The sequence below is a fragment of the Pinus tabuliformis genome, chromosome 4_2, assembly GCF_031772625.1.
Source record: "Pinus tabuliformis cultivar Carrire ecotype Pingquan chromosome 4_2, CPIR1, whole genome shotgun sequence".
NCBI classification, from domain to species: domain Eukaryota; kingdom Viridiplantae; phylum Streptophyta; class Pinopsida; order Pinales; family Pinaceae; genus Pinus; species Pinus tabuliformis.
The window spans coordinates 1,090,112,111-1,090,129,724 of record NC_142304.1 but is presented as its reverse complement, the minus strand read 5'-3'; positions in this window follow the sequence as shown (position 1 = coordinate 1,090,129,724).

Here is a 17,614-nt window from a genome sequence, read left to right as displayed (position 1 = left end):
GATTCTGAGGATTAGTTGGTAACCTTTTTGTCAGTTAAGTTTTGCAGCTCCCTCATTATTCTGTCTCTCTCTCTCTCATACTCTTGGACACTTAGAGTTCTCTTGGAGCATTTTGGCATTGGAGAAACAAAGGCAAAGAAAGCAAGAGGAAGCAAAGATCAAGCAGGGAAAGGAAGGATCAAGCAGCTACAACAAGCTTCATTGCAGGTATCGACTTGCATTTGTATTTACCTTTCTATATTTGGCATGCATGGTATTGCATGTGGTTCTTTTCTATCATGGCATGGGTTTTTCCAGGAGTAACAATGTTTTCAGCCTAGCCTTTCCATTTCTAGATAGCCATGGAGTGATGGGATTCTCATGTTCTAGTTGAGATGGATTGCCGGATGGATTCAAATCTGAGTGGGGTGAATCTCTGAATGATAGAGCACATGGCCTAGTGGTCCCTAAACCGAACTGTGGATCACGGTAAAGAAACTAGCCTAGTGACCCCTAGGCCAGATTTTGGGTTGCAGTAAAGCCAAGATTGTGTTGCCTCGGTAGGGCTAGGAATCCTTTCGAGTGAATGGCAGGATATATGGTAAAGCCAAGAGGTGGTTTTCTCTCCATTGGACCTAGTAATCTTGGGTTTGGGATATGTGATAAAGCCTAGAGAGTAGGTCTCATTTTAGGGCCTAATGATCCGAATTTGTATTGCGGTAAAGCCTGAGAGACTAGGAGACACGAAAATTCCTCACAGTGTAGGTGGAGAAATTCAGTGGCATCCATGCTCGTTTGGCCTAGTGATCAGGTGGAGATCACGTTAAAGCCTATTATGATGTGTTCCTTGTGTTGTCCTAGTGATTCGGGATGGACTATGGTAAAACCTGGTTTCTGTTGATGAGGGTGAGGTGGTTTAGCCTCGATATGCCCTGGTTGGTTCTTTTGGTTTGAGTCCCACATTCATGCTTGGAATACAGAACAAGGGTGATTGGCTGAGAAAGACTTGGCTCAGCCAATCAATGGTTGGGTGGAACGTGGTACTCCCATCTCTGGTTGGTTTATTACATTCATTAATGAGAAATTCATTCCCTTGATTTTCATGTGTAAATGTACTAATGTATATATGGATTTCATGGCTGATATGTTTATGGTATTTATGTTCCTATTACGTTGGTTATATGTATATTTTATGACAACAACTATGTATGGCTCTCAACATGTTTTTACTTGTAAATGAATGGAAAATGTTTCTATGACCTAATAGATGATAATGCATCAATTGACATGAGGGAAAAATGGTTCATAGTGATTCTCAGATAAGTATGAGATACCTACACTTAATTCTGTTGTTTACACTTGTAGGTTACATGTTGATGATATGCTTGACGAAATTCCCGTCATGGCTAGTATGGGTCTGGTTATGGTCTTGTTCATCTTATTGCTTTTACATCATTGTTTCCTTGTATTTTTACTTATTTTAAGCTATCACTCCATTCCGGGCAGTGACCTAGGCTCTGGGCCTGAAAAGTGGCTTAAATCCCGAGGTCATTGTCACATAACTGGAAACTTTGGTCTCTGGTCGTTGGAAGGAAAGATTGTGAGAGAGACTTTGGGTTTATGGTCGTTCCCTTGCCCATAGCATGAGAGAAACTACGACCTAAGAGATCTAGAACAATAGTGTGACACAAGGATATGTTGTCTGAGTGGTTGACATGTCTCCTAAGGGTTCTGAAGCTGATGTTGGATGACTGTGTGTGATATTTCTGTCAATTCCACTTCCTTAAGGTCACATAGGAGGTAGAATCTGATCATAGTAGCCTCTCTTCTCATGTTTACCGCTGATGGTTGTGACTTCGGTAAATGTGGGAGGAGGGTGTTACATTTACTTAGATGAATATCAGATATATGTATGCCCAAAATAGGGTATAGTAACGAATTTTGACTATGCTTCCTTTTAGAATTTCCTTTTATCACTTTTTGCTAGGAGACTCCATCTCTTGAATGAGGAAAAAAAATTGAACTTATTTTAGAGTCTCGGTTATATTATTGGTATTGTATATTTGACTTCTTGAAATGATGAGAATAATCCTTCCATGGTGTCTAGAAGCTCATCTTTCTTTGTCAATATATTTTGAACTTTTTATGGCAGAGGGATTAGGTCTCCATCTTTTTAGGTGATCATGCTTTTATGGAATATAGCCCAGACTTTTGTTCCATATTGTAGTGAATTTTTTCTTTTAAAAGGTCTAGATGGTTAGACTTCTTTTCTTCCTTTATGATGAATCTAGTGGAGGATTTGACCCAAGAATTTGATCAAGTCCGCTTAGAGATGATCTTGAACTCGACCATTGAGTATCTCTTCTTGAGAATTCAATGTTCTCCTTTAAGTCTTGTACTTTCTTTGAATCTTCTATTAGTGCTTCAATCCTTGAGTGTCCTTAAGTTTCCTTTCCTTTCCTTACCTTAGCTCTGATACCATGTTGAGAAATCTAGGAGCTCCAACTTTAAGTGATGTCTATGAAATGATATATGTTTGTGACGTATTTTTACTTTACTTAGCTTCTTCTTGCTCTTGTTATTATTAATGTTTATTTCATCAAACAAATACCAAACCATAAAGAGTAATGAGTCAAGAGACACAAGATATAGGCGATATGTCAGGGCTAAAACCTCTCCATCTTGAGTGGAAAACCTGTGAGAATTCTTCTTCTTATAAAATATTCAATCGATGAATTCCAATACCTAGACCCTTGACCAACAACCCATCCATGATCAAGTGAAATTCTATCACTGATTATCTTCTTCTTCAGATCAACTCAAGACAAAATTTGAATTCTTGACTATCCTTTTGCAACCTCGACCTTCCTGCACAGGTCTGCAATTCGGCTTCCTTACTGCCAGAACCCTAGCTCAGAAAGAGATGACAAAATCTAGGTGATGTTCTTCACTCTTGTAACTTTGTTCTTCTTATGAAATTGGCTTGATGTATTGTTGATTCTTGCTATCCTTTTGACCTTCCTTTGATGACAATAATCTTCCTCTATAATTCAGATCAACAGCAACATAACTGCTCTCAGAATGTATCCCTTGACCTTGCATGTGAGAAATAAAGAGATGGCCCTATTTTAATTCAGATTCTTTCTCTTTTATTACTTGTTAATTTATCTTTTCTTCTTGCTTAACCGATATCCTTAATCATGCTTCATCGTATGTCTTCAAATGAATCGAGTCCCTTATTTTATAGCCTTTGTTGTACTCCAAAATAAGTCGACTTGACTAGAATGCCGACTTGACCTTTAGCTTGCATACTTGATATTGGAGGGGTTTTCTTGACAACCTTTTGACTTATATTGACTTATAAACATTCTAGACTCAATACATTAAGCCCTTAATAAGGTATTACTCATTTTACAATGACATTTGACTTAATGTGACTTTTATAAGTACGCAATGGGTACTTGATTTTGACCAAGGGAAAGAAACCCTTAAAAAATAATAAAAAAATCTTTTTCTTTCTTCTTTACATCAAGTATATAGTGGAAAGATTACAATTACAATTATGAAGACCGAACCTAGTTACATTTTTCAACACTCCCTCTTAACTAGGGAGGTATTCATAATACATACAAAGTACTTGGACATTCTCGATCTGAAGAATTATCATAAGAAGAGTCAAATTGGTAACCCATTTGCTTAGCATCATATAATCCATCGTTGTCACATAGAAATGCCTTGACTAACAACTCTATCTCTCCACAAGATTAGAGCACAATGTTAGTGAGACTAATGATTTATAGACACCATCATCATTGTCTCTCAAGGAGAATACCCCATTCGGGTTTTCAAAGGGTATCTCCTTCCAAGACTATTCTTATCTTAGATTCCCAATCCTCAAAGAATATCGATCCTCTACAACTACTCTTATCTTGGATTCCCAATCCTCAAAGAATATCGGTCTCTACAATTACTCTTATCTTGGATTCCCTACCACATCCTCAAAGAGTATCATATTCCAAATGATTACCCAATCCTCCATTATTTATTCCCAAGTGAAGACAAGAATGATGTGTCTATCTCTCCCTCTTGACTAGGTAGGATGAACTCATTCCTATGAAGAAATGAACCCATCCTATAAAAGGAATGTACCCAAGCTCCCTCTTAATCAGGGACTTGTCAAAGCTCCCTATTAGCTTAGGGACTTGCTTCCAAGTTTTCTTCTTAACCCGAAACTTGTTTCTAGGCTCCCTCTTAACTAGGGACCTGTTTCCAATAGTATCTCTTTCTTCATTGGTGGATATCATGGGACCTTCAGCTGCTAGTAGCGTTCCTACATTCGATTTCATGAATTTCATCATTAACATTATGGAGGATTCATCTTTGGGACTTCTTTGTAAGGCATTGGCCATATATCACTTATCAAACCAGGTTATTCATACCATCCTTCCTTTCATCGGAGAGTGATCCATTAGACCATATCTGGCATTTCCTCATACAACTACCTTTTCCATATAATACCTCCAACAAGATATTCCATCCCACCACATTAGTTGTAGATGATGTCCACATCCCTCTTTCAGTAGCCCTGTATTAGCCCATCCAAACATGTTCAAAAATAAAAAATAAATGAACATCAAATCAAAATTTACCTTTTGTGATGGTCCTTCATCATGAAATTTGCTTGTTGCAACATCAACATCCTGCATACATATCGACACATCTCCAAGATATTCAATGTCAAGGGTCTTCTTCTTTACTAATGTATTCATACCTTTCCTTTGGAGATATCATGGCCAATCCTTCTAGTTATCAAATGTTAATTTTCTTTTCTGAGAGACCATAGATGCATCTTCCACGATCTCTTCTTCTTTCTTCACATATTATTTCCCAAGAACTCCCAATCATAGTTCCTTCATCTTTTTCAACTACCTCATATTCCATATGAGGACATATTATGTTGATTTCATCTAAACAATATGTGACCCATGCCTTCATGCATTATTTCAACGAAAGAGATCCATTTTATTTGATCATAATCATGAGGGAGAGTATCCATTCATGCTATTTGAAATTATATGACGATGACTTTATAAAACTTGTGCATACATACCTATTTTCTTCTTTTGGTCATCTAGACTTCCTTCAACAACTTCCTTTCCTTGAGAGTACTTCAATTATCTTGACATGCTACATTCCTTTGTCATCATACCATCACTCCTTCAAACAATGAATCCCCTCCAGGGTGGAATTCTTTGTGAGACACTTTCTTCTTTCAAAAGATGAAGATTATAACAGAGGATCCATATTATCCTCATATTTCAAATGCTCCTTCCCAATGATGTATCATGAGTTCTACACTAGATGACTCGCTTCTACCCATAAGTACTACTTATGTTTCTAGTGAGGTTATCAATAGCTACTTTCTTCTAATGATGAATACCATAGACTTTTTCTTCAACTATATTTCAAGCTTCTTATGCTGAGGTCATGAGCTCTTGCTTCAATGGTATGCAATAATGATGCCATTTCCTAAACGATGCATCTTGTTGTCATGGTGGAGGCCTTTTTTATCCTTCTCTTTTTCTTGTTGTAAACCAGACCTCCATAATTATACAATCTACTTCTAAATCATGTTTCCTAAAGGCTTAGCCCATCCATATTTACTTCTTTTACCTACAATATTTATTTAACAATACCCCAAGCAAAGCATATGATACCAAAACATGATGAGAAGATTTCTTTCTAGAGTTTTTCATGCAATCATGAGGTCATCTTAGGGCTTTTAAATTTCAAACCTTCGATAAGACTCTATTCCCTTCTTTATGTCATGTAAGGGTTCATCATTTCCTTGGATTTCCAATCAACCCCATAATCATAATTTCAACATAAAATATACCATATGTACCTTATGGTTACTTACCTTTGTTGTGATGACTTATAATTCTAGATGCCATCTTCATTGATATGGTTTTGGGTGTGAGTTATACTTTAGTGTACTCATATTTATTCAAGTATATGATTGCCACAGAACCATTGACCTTGAATTGATGACCTAACAACGAGAAGTGTAACAATGTTTCTGTGATGGTGTAGTTCCATTGTTTGCTTGATGACTTAGATTGCTTCAAGTCTTCTTCCTTAGTTCTCTTCAAACTTCTTTCCAATGAATATATCTTTTTCAGAGAACAAGTATTGGTGACTACATCTTTTGTTGCCACAAGAACTTGATCACCATAGGATTTGAACTTGTAAGTAGAGTATATTAGTGATGTCACAAGGACACGTCTTGAAGATGAGATCTATGTTATCACATAGATAGAGAGATTTGTGCTTCAAACCTTTTTGAGAGAGAGAAATTATATGTATGTCCATAGGATGTTATGGTCTTTGAATTCGAATTTTAATGAGATGAATATCAAATCTACGTATGCCCAAAAGAGGGTATGATATTTAATAACAAATTTTGACTATGCTTCCTTTTAGAATTTCCTTATATATCTTTTTGTTAGGAGACTTCAACTCTTGAATGAGGAAAATAATTGAACTTATTTTAGAGTCTCGGTTCTATTATTTCTACTGTAGACTTGACTTCTTGTAATGATGAGAACAATCCTTTCATGATGTCCAGAAGCTCATCTTTCTTTGTCAACAAATTTTCACCTTTCTATGTTGGAGGGATTAGGTCTCCATCTTTTTAGGTGATCATGCTTTTATGGAATATACCCCATACTTTTGTTCCATCTTGTAGTGAATTTGTCTTTGAAAAGGTCTTGATGGTTAGACTTCTTTGCTTCCTTTATGATGAATCTAGTGGAGGAGTTGAGCCCAAAATTTGATCAAGTCTACCTAGAGATGTTCCTAAACTCAACCCTTGAGTAGCTCTTCTTGAGAATCTGATGTTTTCCTTGAAGGATTGTCCTTTCTTTGATTCTTCTATTAGTGCTTCAATCCTTGAGTTTCCTTAAGTTTCCTTTCCTTTCCTTACCTTAGCTCTGATACCATGTTGAGAAATATAGGGCAACAACATTAGGTGATTTCTCTGAAATGATAATTGTTTGTGATGTATTTTTTCTTTACTTACTTAGTTTCTTCTTTCTCTTGTTATTATTAGTGTTTCTTTCATCAAACAACTACCAAACCATAAAGAATAATGGGAAAAAGACACAAGATAGAGGCGATCATCCAGGGCCAAAACCTCTCCATCTTGAGAGGAAAATCTACAAGAATTCTTTTTCATATAGAATCTTCAATTGAAAAATTCCAATACCTAGACCCTTGACCAACAACCATGTCAAGATCAAGCGAAATTATATCACTGATGAGCTTCTTCTTCAGATCATCTCAAGACAAAATTCGAATTCTTGAATGTCCTTCTGCAACCTCGGCCTTCCTCCACAGGTTTGCAATTCGACTTCCTTATTACAAAAACCCTAGCTCAGAAAGAGATGACAAAATCTAGGTGATGTAGCCTTCTTTTATTATTCACTCTTGTAACCTTCATCTTCTTGTGAACTTGATTATTGTATTGTTGATTCTTGCTATCCTTTTAACCTTCCTATGATGACTGTAATTTTCCTTTATAGTTCAGATCAACTGCAACAAAATTGCTCTCAGAATGTAGCCCTTGCCCTTACACATTGGAAACAAAGAGATGGTCCTTTTTTACTTTAGATTCTTTCTCTTTTATTACTCATTTATTTAGCCTTTCTTCTTGCTTAACTAACTTCCTCAGTCATGCTTCATCGTATGTCTTCAAATGAATCGAGTCCCTTCTTTTATAGCCTTCGCTGGACTCCAAAATAAGTTGTCTTCACTAACAAGCTGACTTGATGGTGCATATAAGCCGACTTGACTTTCAGCTGGCATACTTGATCTTCGAGGGGGTTTCTTGACAACCTTTTGACTTATATTGACTTATAAACATTCTAGACTCAATACATGAAGCCCTTAATAGGGTCTTACTCATTTTACAATGACATTTGACTCAATGTGACTTTTATAAGTACACAATGAGTATTTTATTTTTGACCAAGGGCAAGGATCCATTAAAAAGTAATATTCAAATATTTGTCTTTTTTCTTTAAATCAAGTACATAGTGACAAGATTATAATTACAATTATGAAGACCAAACCTAGCTACATTTTTCAACAACTTGGAGGAATCCATTATCATTGTCTATGCTTTCGAAATCCTCATTCAAAGGAAATTTGTCATCACCATCTATTCTTTCGAAATCCTCGCTTAGAGGAATTCATCATCATCATGAGTTCCTCTTAAATCCTAACTCAAAAAAAATGCATTATCCTCATTTGTGCCTCTAAAATTATCGTTTGGAAAAAACTCTTCATCCCCCCTTCGTCAATGATGCCTTCATAATCCTTAGGATTAGGAATTTCTTGATTAATATGATCAATGTCTTTTTTTCCTACTTTTACTTTTATCAAACTCCTTACTAAGTGAAAAAATTGACTATTTATTCATAGTTAAATCATTCATGTTATATTCATCAATATAAATAAAGTTGTTGTGTGATCAAGATGTTGATGTTGCAGAAATAGAAATTTTACTATCATATGAATCCATGACATCTCATAGAAGATGTTGAATGATACAAATGCTCTCTCCCAATCACAATTTATAATTCAAAGGATGCAAATTTCCCTCCAAAGTTTCTCCAATTTCCCTCCAAAGTTTTTCCCCAAAATTTTTTCTTGAAATTTTTTCTTCCAAATAATTCATCTGAAAATTTTCCTCCAAAATTTATTCCAAAACATTCTACTGAAGGATTTCCTTGAAAATTTTGACTCTACTTTCTATTCAAATTTTCCTTTAATACTTTCCTTCAAAAATAAAATAAAACTTCATTATTAATTATTTAACATTAACTAGGTAATTAAGTTAATTTTTACAATTTGTATTTTATTTTTATCCCTCATTTAACAAAAGTTAATCTAAACCCATAATCTTAGCTATATATTAATTTTCCTTAATTTTAATTTTAATCTCACATCCAACAAAACTTAAAGTAATTCCACAATCTTCACTATATATTAGATTTTATGGTTCATACTCCTTACATCACATCAAATCTTGTGGAGAATTTGTTAAAAACCTTAGAACGATTTACGAAGGAGCTACAGAGTCATCGAGAAGACATTTAATGGGAGACTTGCATTTAAAAGGCTAACTTTCTTTTTATTTTTAGCATTTAAAAATAAATTTGCGTAAATATGTTGTTTCATTATATTTTTATTGAAAAAATATTTGCTTTACTAAAACCACAATAATATATCACAATTATAAGTTTTTTTTGGGAAAAATACCAAAAAGACTCATATTTGTAGGACTTTTAGACAAAAAAAAAAAAACAATAACAACAACAACAATAACATATTTTGAAATGGAAAAATAAAAATTATAAATTTTTTTGTTAAATTTATTTTAAATATTTTGAAAAAAAAAAAGAAATTGGAGAATAAAAATTATTATATATATATCTATATCTATATATATATATATAAATTTTAAAATAACATCATTAATTTTTTATTTTTTTTTTAATGTTATTTTTTTATTTTTTAATGTTGTATTATTTTTTATTTAATTTATTTAAGCTAATATTTTTTTGATATTATAATGGTTTTTTTTTTTTATTATTATTAAAATATTTAACTTTGTTTAAATTCAAAGTGTAATTTTTTTTTAATGAGTATAACTTCCTATGATAATAAAATAAAAACATATATATAGGAAAATGACATTAAAGAAGGTCTATTTCTAGATTAATGACAACAATTACAACTTCTAAAGTTGCGTGTATATTTTCATAATTGTTAATCATGTTGTAGAAGCGCTTTGTGATGAAGAGGTGAAATGTTCGACGTTTTGGGTGAAAACTTCACCCATGTTTATTGCTTCTTGTCCTTGATGATGGGTTAAGTGTTCACTCAAAACGTCGAACATTTCACCCCTTCATCACACAATTCTTTCCAGAAATCACTTCTACAACATCTAAAGTTGCAATTGGACACTATGAATGCTACTCGACAAAACTGCACTAACCCCTACGATAAAAGTCAAGCCACTGACCCCTCAAAATTAGTGAAGAATGTTATAGAATGGAATATGACACCAAATGAAAATAAAATAGTTTTTTCATGGTATATTGAAGATAGACAAAACAATGAAGGGGGACAAATATTTCTAGATTGTGCTGAACTTCGATATGGGGGAAATTATGAGGTAGTTAACAAAGTATGAAATATATATTTGGTACCTTATACACATATTTTTTTTTAATGTTTTTGTAGAATTTCAATATATATATTTTTTGTTTTTTTTTTTTTTTGTGTTTATACTAATTTAATTAATTATTTATTTTGTACTTAATGATTAGATATAACACCATCATGATGCCTACAGAAATGAAGAAATTTCATAACCATTGAAAAATGCAGACCGTAATGCAGTTTTATTCAACAAAGAATTAATGTTATTAAAGTTCTTCTAAATGCAATGCAAGAAGTTGGTTTGAGGAAATGAGATTTTAATGAATCACATGTGGAAAAAAAGACAAAAGAACCTCACCACTGTTAGATGGAATGATTGGAAAGAGATACTTCGGGTATCTGTAGACATCGAAGATCCAACATGAGAGAAAAATGACCAAACGAAAACATAGAATACTATGGAAGAAGATGGTAATGAAGCTCTTGAAGATAATGAATATGGATTATATTATATTGTTGATTAAATTTAAGTTATGCATGAAAATCAAGCTCAATTTTGAGAACTATTCATACATTAAACTTTTAATGTTTTGATTTTAAGATTTTATGATAAAGATAAGTATTCAATTATTACCATTATACGTTTAATATTTTTATTCTCTATTTTTCACTTTAATTTTTATGTGAATCATTATTTTTGAGAAAAAATATTTTGAATATTAATATTTTTTACATAAAATTAATCAAAAATGCTATTAAAAAAAATTCAAAAAATTTCCCATAAAAATCATTTATTTATCATGTCATTTTTAGCAAAATAGTCTCAAAATGTGTATTTTTTTTTTATTATATCTATATTCAAAATGTGTATTTTTTTGTCAAATATTTAAAATTATTATTTTTTTAGTAACAATTATTTGATGTATATTGAAATATTAATTAATGATACATAAATATATAGAAAATCCCAACATCAAAATATTGATTTTTTTATTTTTTTTTAACTTCGCAAAAAAATTGAAAATTTCATTACAAAACATATTGAAAAGGAAAACAAAAAACACAAACTTGAAAAAAAACTAAAAAACAAACATATGAGGAAATAAGAAGGAGATGATGATTACTTGAAAATTTGTTAGATAGCCAACATTTTAAAAAGGGTATATATACTTAATACATAAGAAAATAAGTGTCAAACATAAGTTCTCCCAAAAAGGGGGTTAATATTGCAACACTTTTCAAAATTGGCATGAAAAGCACTAACATTTAAAAAAAATGTCCATACCTATTACATAACAAAATTTAAAGTGTCAAAAATATGTTAAAAAAGTTGATGTTGCATCAACACTTTTTGAAATCGGCATGAAAATCATGATTTTTTACGAACTCTAAAAAAACGAGAACTCGATATAGCTCCCGTTAAGTTGGTAACGTTGTTTGTCATGTTGCATGCCTCTGGCCCCACAAAAAGAGGCAGATCTCAATCATGAATCATTTCTTTGGAAACTCCTACAATGAATCATTTTTTCCTCTCAACAACCCCATTTTGCTGAGGGTTGTATGACACTGTCATCTTCCACTTGATCCCCGCCCCCGTGCAAAAATCCTTGACCCATTGTCTGACCTCATGACCTTGTTCCTCCTCTAAATTTGGCTCTCCACTTAGGCCTTGAACACCTTGAAATGATTGAAGACTTCATTCTTAATCTTCATTAAGAAGATCTAGGTTTTCATGGAAAAGTCACTTATGAAATGACCTAATAGAGACCCTTGTATGATGACATTGACATCAACCCACTTATAACTGAATAAACAAGATCTGAGATCCCCTTGGACCTGCTCTCATTCCTTAGGAAAGTTGCCTTGGCATCCTCACTAAGTGCACACTATCAACACATGCCCCAATCCTTAATGTTGAACTTTGGGAGACCAATGGCAATCTCGCTCAGATTGGTAACACCCTATACTACAAGTGTCCCATCCTCCTGTACCATAATTCACACAGGTTGTCATTGTTATGTAGCAAGGCTTACGCTAGTATCCCTTGCAACTTGTAGAGATTGTCCTTTCTAATCCCAATGACTCTTGTTGAGTCAAGATTAGCTCCCTTTGGACATATTAGTACATGTCCCTTGTAAAAGAACACAACAAATCTTTTGTCCCCCATGGTTGAGATTGAAGGAAAATTTCTCTTCAACCTTGGCACATATATCGCTTCCTTTGCCTCTAATGACCCTCAAGACTCGAGTTGGAACATGATGGTCCCAATACCTCTCATAGCTACATGGCATTATTGTAAAGATCCACATGTAAATTTGAGTCTCTCTTTCAAAATATTGAAAATCTCGTGTTGCTATCATGTGATGCGATGCATAACTATCCAGATATCATGCACTCCTAGTTGTGTTGCTAACAGACAAACAAGAGACCAATTAGATTTTTTTCTCAAATTTGGTTGCAAACTCATCAACCTGCATTGATGTTATTGTTTGTTGACTTCCCCTTCCTCTCCCTCTTCTTTGGAAATTGTGATGGATAGTGCCCATGCTTGTGACAAATTAAGCACTTGATTTTACTCAAGTTCTTCTTCTTACCTAGTTGTGATGTTGACCCTTCATTTTGACCTGTTTGATAGAACCCTTTACCTCTCTTGGCTTGACCCACCAAACCCAGGTTCTCCACTCCACCTCCTTGTCTACTAGCCTTAGACTCTTCCCAAGCCTCTTCCTAGATGCAATAATCCCTAAGCCTATCTTAATTGGGAAGTTTCCCCCAAGTGTAGATCCCCTTGACAAGTGGTTCCCAAGACTTGGCAAACTCATTTAGTGTCACATTTACTAGTTCTACCTCCTCCACCTTTTCTCCAATTACTACAAGTTGATTAGACACTTGGTTGATCTTCATAAAGTAGTGTGTCACATTTCCCACCTTGACATCTAGATGAATCTTAATTTATTTTTTAAGATGATCTTCTGCTTCACATTACTACTTTGGAACAAATCCAATAGAGCTTTATACATTTCACTAGCCGCATTCTTTCCTGCCAAGTGAGGGATCAAACGATCCTTCATAGCATCCATGAAGACTCTTTGAGCTTGAATATCCTTCTTCTCATGGGCTGCCAATTTTGTTGCATTTGTTGGTAGTTTAATCTCCTTACCAATGATTTCCCAAATACCATTCTCCTTCAACAAGGTAACCCTTGCTTTCCAGGGTAGGAAGTTAGAAAACCCATTCAACCTATCCTTAAACTTGAGACTACTAACTTCCATTTCCATATTGAACAAATAAAATTGGTGTGCGCTAAACCCTTCGAGCACACATAGAAATTACTATTGTTTTATATTGTGCAAATTTAGAAGTCAGTCACTTCCTCTCTAGAACAGTTTTAATACCACATTAAATTTTCTAACCTCAATAAATTATGAATTATATCCTAGCAAAAAGTCCTTGTTGACTTTAAATTTAATTTTTAGCCCGTTAAACAAAATCTATTACTAGAATTTTAATTGGTAAAGAAAAAATTAATTTTCAACAAAAACAAAAAAATTCAAACAATCAATTTCAATTGCACAAAACAAATCAAATTTTCCATTCAAAATGGTGGAAATATTGAGACGGGGATGAATCAATATTTTACTTATAATTAGTTAATTATAAAAAATTTAGAGCGTGAACAATAGAACAATAAATAACAACACATCACAAGAACAATACACAACAAATTTTAGGTGGAAACCCTTACGGGAGAAAAACCACCGAACGCTTCTCTCATATTTTGTAAGTACAATAATGCTTCAACTTCAACTAAAAGGGAAACCCCAACTTCCTAGTGCTCCAAAACAACATTCAAGTTTATCATGTAGCTCCAACTCCTAAAAGGATGCTCCTGCACCCTGGTTTTACCATCTCCAACTAGAAGGGCACTCCAATGCTTTGGTTTTATCAATCTACAACTGATAAGATGCTTCAACACCCTACAAGCTCCAACTTGCCCTAGCACCACACTGTGATCCTAAAGTATTTTCAGGCTACAACCTGAAGGAGACTTCACTCTCCTGCCTTACACCACCCACGAATTAGATATAGTTTTAGGTTAAGTAATATAGTCTTCAATACAAGATCTAAAGGAGCCTTGAAACCTCGTAAACATTGTCAATTTTTTTATTAGGGCACTGGACTACACTGCACCAAATGATTCTACATGGTAAGTTTCAGGACTAATTCAACGAATGTATTACTTTACAGATTGAAGGGGGCCAGAATAATGTGCCATGGGACAAAACTAGGGTTGAATATCTATGTCATTATGATGCCACAAGTAAGTCTGAATTTTTGTGCCAAAGATTGCTATTGTAGCCTTCAAATCATCCTTATAAGGACCACATATATGCCTCAATTAAGCCCACAGATATAACTCATAAGAGTCGTAGATGTGATCTAGAAAGGATCACAAATATAACTCAGAAGTCTCTACATAGAAAGCACAATACCCTAACAAATCACCATGACCATAAAAACAAGAAGATAGACCCCAAATCTCCTTAAGATATGCTTGACTACACACCCTGAAGCATAAAAACTGATAGCTTGGAGACTTGAATGTAAAAATACACAAGTGGTATTTAATAATAATAATTTATTATATATATAAAAATGTACAAGTGATGAATGTTACTATGAGGACCTGCATTTATATACCTAAGAAGGTGTCCCTTCGTGAATGGGCATGTCTTTTAGACATGCATTTTCACTTAACTTAATGACTATTTAACCTAATTAATATTTGATTATTTAATATTTATATTTATTTTATTTATTTACTTGTTATGAATTATATTCATAACATAGCCCCTTCCTTCAGAAGCTTTGTCCTCGAAGTTATATCGCTGGCAATTGTCTTTGTTGTTGTCGTCTCCATATGGAAGGTGGAAGGTCTCTGTCACTGGTGGCTCACTAGTAACTCTATTTTGAATCCAAGGTTGTCTTCCCTTTTTTCTCTTTTTAAATAATAATAGATTTTTTATGATATATTTTTAACTAAAAATCGATTTTGTAGTTTTTAATTAAAAATTGATTTTTTATTTTTTTATTTTTATTTTAATGGATAGATGCACCTCCGTGGGTCACGTCCGTTGACCCTGTAGGTGACCCCGTACCTTGTGCGTTTAATATCGTGTCCTTCCTGTCGAATTGCAGGTTGACCAACAAACAGCGCGAGTGCCAAATTTTTTTCTTAGTTACAGAACTGATCCATATTATTCGATTGCATTTTGTTTAGGTCTACAATGTCGATTTCGCCGAAGTGATCCTCTGGTTTCCAGGCGCTTGTGGAGGGATCCCTCATCCAAAAAGCCTTCGCTTTCTCTTCACCATGTCCTTTTTCGTTTGCTCCTCTAGACTGCTGCTGCGTCGAGACCGCCGATATCACTCCACCGCTGCTATTGTTGTCGATGAACTCGCCGCTCCACCCACAGACGTTTCATTTTCTCTTTTAGACTGCTGCTGCGCCGGGACCGCTGGTATCATTCCACTGTTTTCAACGTTTTCCCTTTAACAATTCATCCTTCTAATGGATCAATCCCAATTTCTTTGCAAGGATCACAAAAGTTAGCTAGGGTGGCATTACAACCACTGAAACCAACTGCCGCCAACTAGGGTGTATATTTCAACACTAAAACTGAGAAATACTAAGTCTCTCCCTCTCTTAGTAAGCTACTCAAGATCCTTGACAATTCACCAATAATTTTTCTCATGTCTTTCCTCAAGTCTCCCTATCATTTTAATAATATATTCCTCCTCCAAAAACCATGGGTCACTGCTGTCCGACGAACTCGTCACTCCACCCACAAACGTTGCGTAATTTCTTTGTTCCGCGCATGGTCCTGCCCATTTTGCTTAACTAACTTTTGAGTGAAGATAGCTTATTAGCAGGCGCAAGCTTTTCCATGGGTGAAACGACCAGAAAATAGAAAATATGTGTAACATGTAACACAGGCGACCAACAAAGCGAAAGCCAATCGCTGTATTTTTGGTCAAGAGGTTATGAGGAGGTGCAGAGGTAGAGATTGTTCCTCGATCGCTATTGTATGTTGTTTTACCACGAAAACGTTGAGCATGAGGGTTCAAAACCAGAATTTTTTTGTTTTACTGCCCATTGGGTGTCGACGGAGTCACAGCAGGTAGGGCAGACAACATTTTGCGTGAGGACAAACTGCGGTGTATTTGGTGTTTGCTGAACGCACGGTTGACTTCGTGGAGGCCGACATTGTTAGATAGGCCAGCCGCATCACGAACCATCCAAAGATCCTCCTAAACGTGCATCTGAATGAATTTAGACCACACGACGCGAATGAATGTGACCTCGTGTGGTGGCTCACGACCCGTTCATCGGCATCAAATAGAAGGGAGCCGATCTGCAGACTTCGACGACTGTGGACGAGCGAGGGTGGACGGTCTGCGGACTTCGGTTCATATTTGCAATGGTCGAAAGGGGAACACGATGTGGAACAGGGGCACGAGGAAGGCACGAAGACTGTGGTCCATGGCAATTCCCACATATTCCTTTTTCACTGTTGACATTCTTCCCTGGTTTGCAGACACGGCTGTAGACATGATCCCCCTGAGCAATCACCATGAAACCATTTCTGACAGATGTCACACTGAACCCAGAAATAGTCATTATCTTCGTATAAAACCCCGCATATACCACACTTTGTATTGTAGTAATTGGCAACTTCTTGATTGGCACTACTGAGCTTAATCTTTTTTTATAAAGTTGGCCTCCTTGTCTGTGTTTAAGAACAAATCTAACTACATATGGGGAAACAGAGCTCATCAACCAAGCATCAGAATGCTCTGCTATAAACTCAATCCATTCTCTGGTTAATCCCTTCAAGGGTTGCTCACTGTTCAACATAAAAGGATAAGGGTTTACATCATTGTATGGAGGATTTAGTGGGGAATTAGCTTCCCATGTGCCCTTCGGATCCCCATAGAGACAAAAGTAATGTCCATCGTGAACTCCATTTCCCCAACATTTCTTGCATACTTTTCTCACATTTTTCTCTTCATCATCATGAATGTCTTCTTCTTCATCTTTCTCATGGTTATGATATTGTTCATCTTCTCATTTTTTAATATGGTTCTCATCCACATCAAGATCGACTTCATTAGGGTTTTCAACATTATAATCTTCTTGATCAATATCAGCTTCATCGAAAACATTATCTTGATCTAGATCATCTTCATTCACATCAAGATAAACTTTATTTGAATAATCATCTTGATCTCTGTAAGATTCCTCGGAATCATCTAGATCATTTTCCTTATTGTCAATTTCCTTTCGACATTCTTTAACTTCTGCAAATGATTTTTCTAAACGCTGAAATGCTTCTTGAATTTT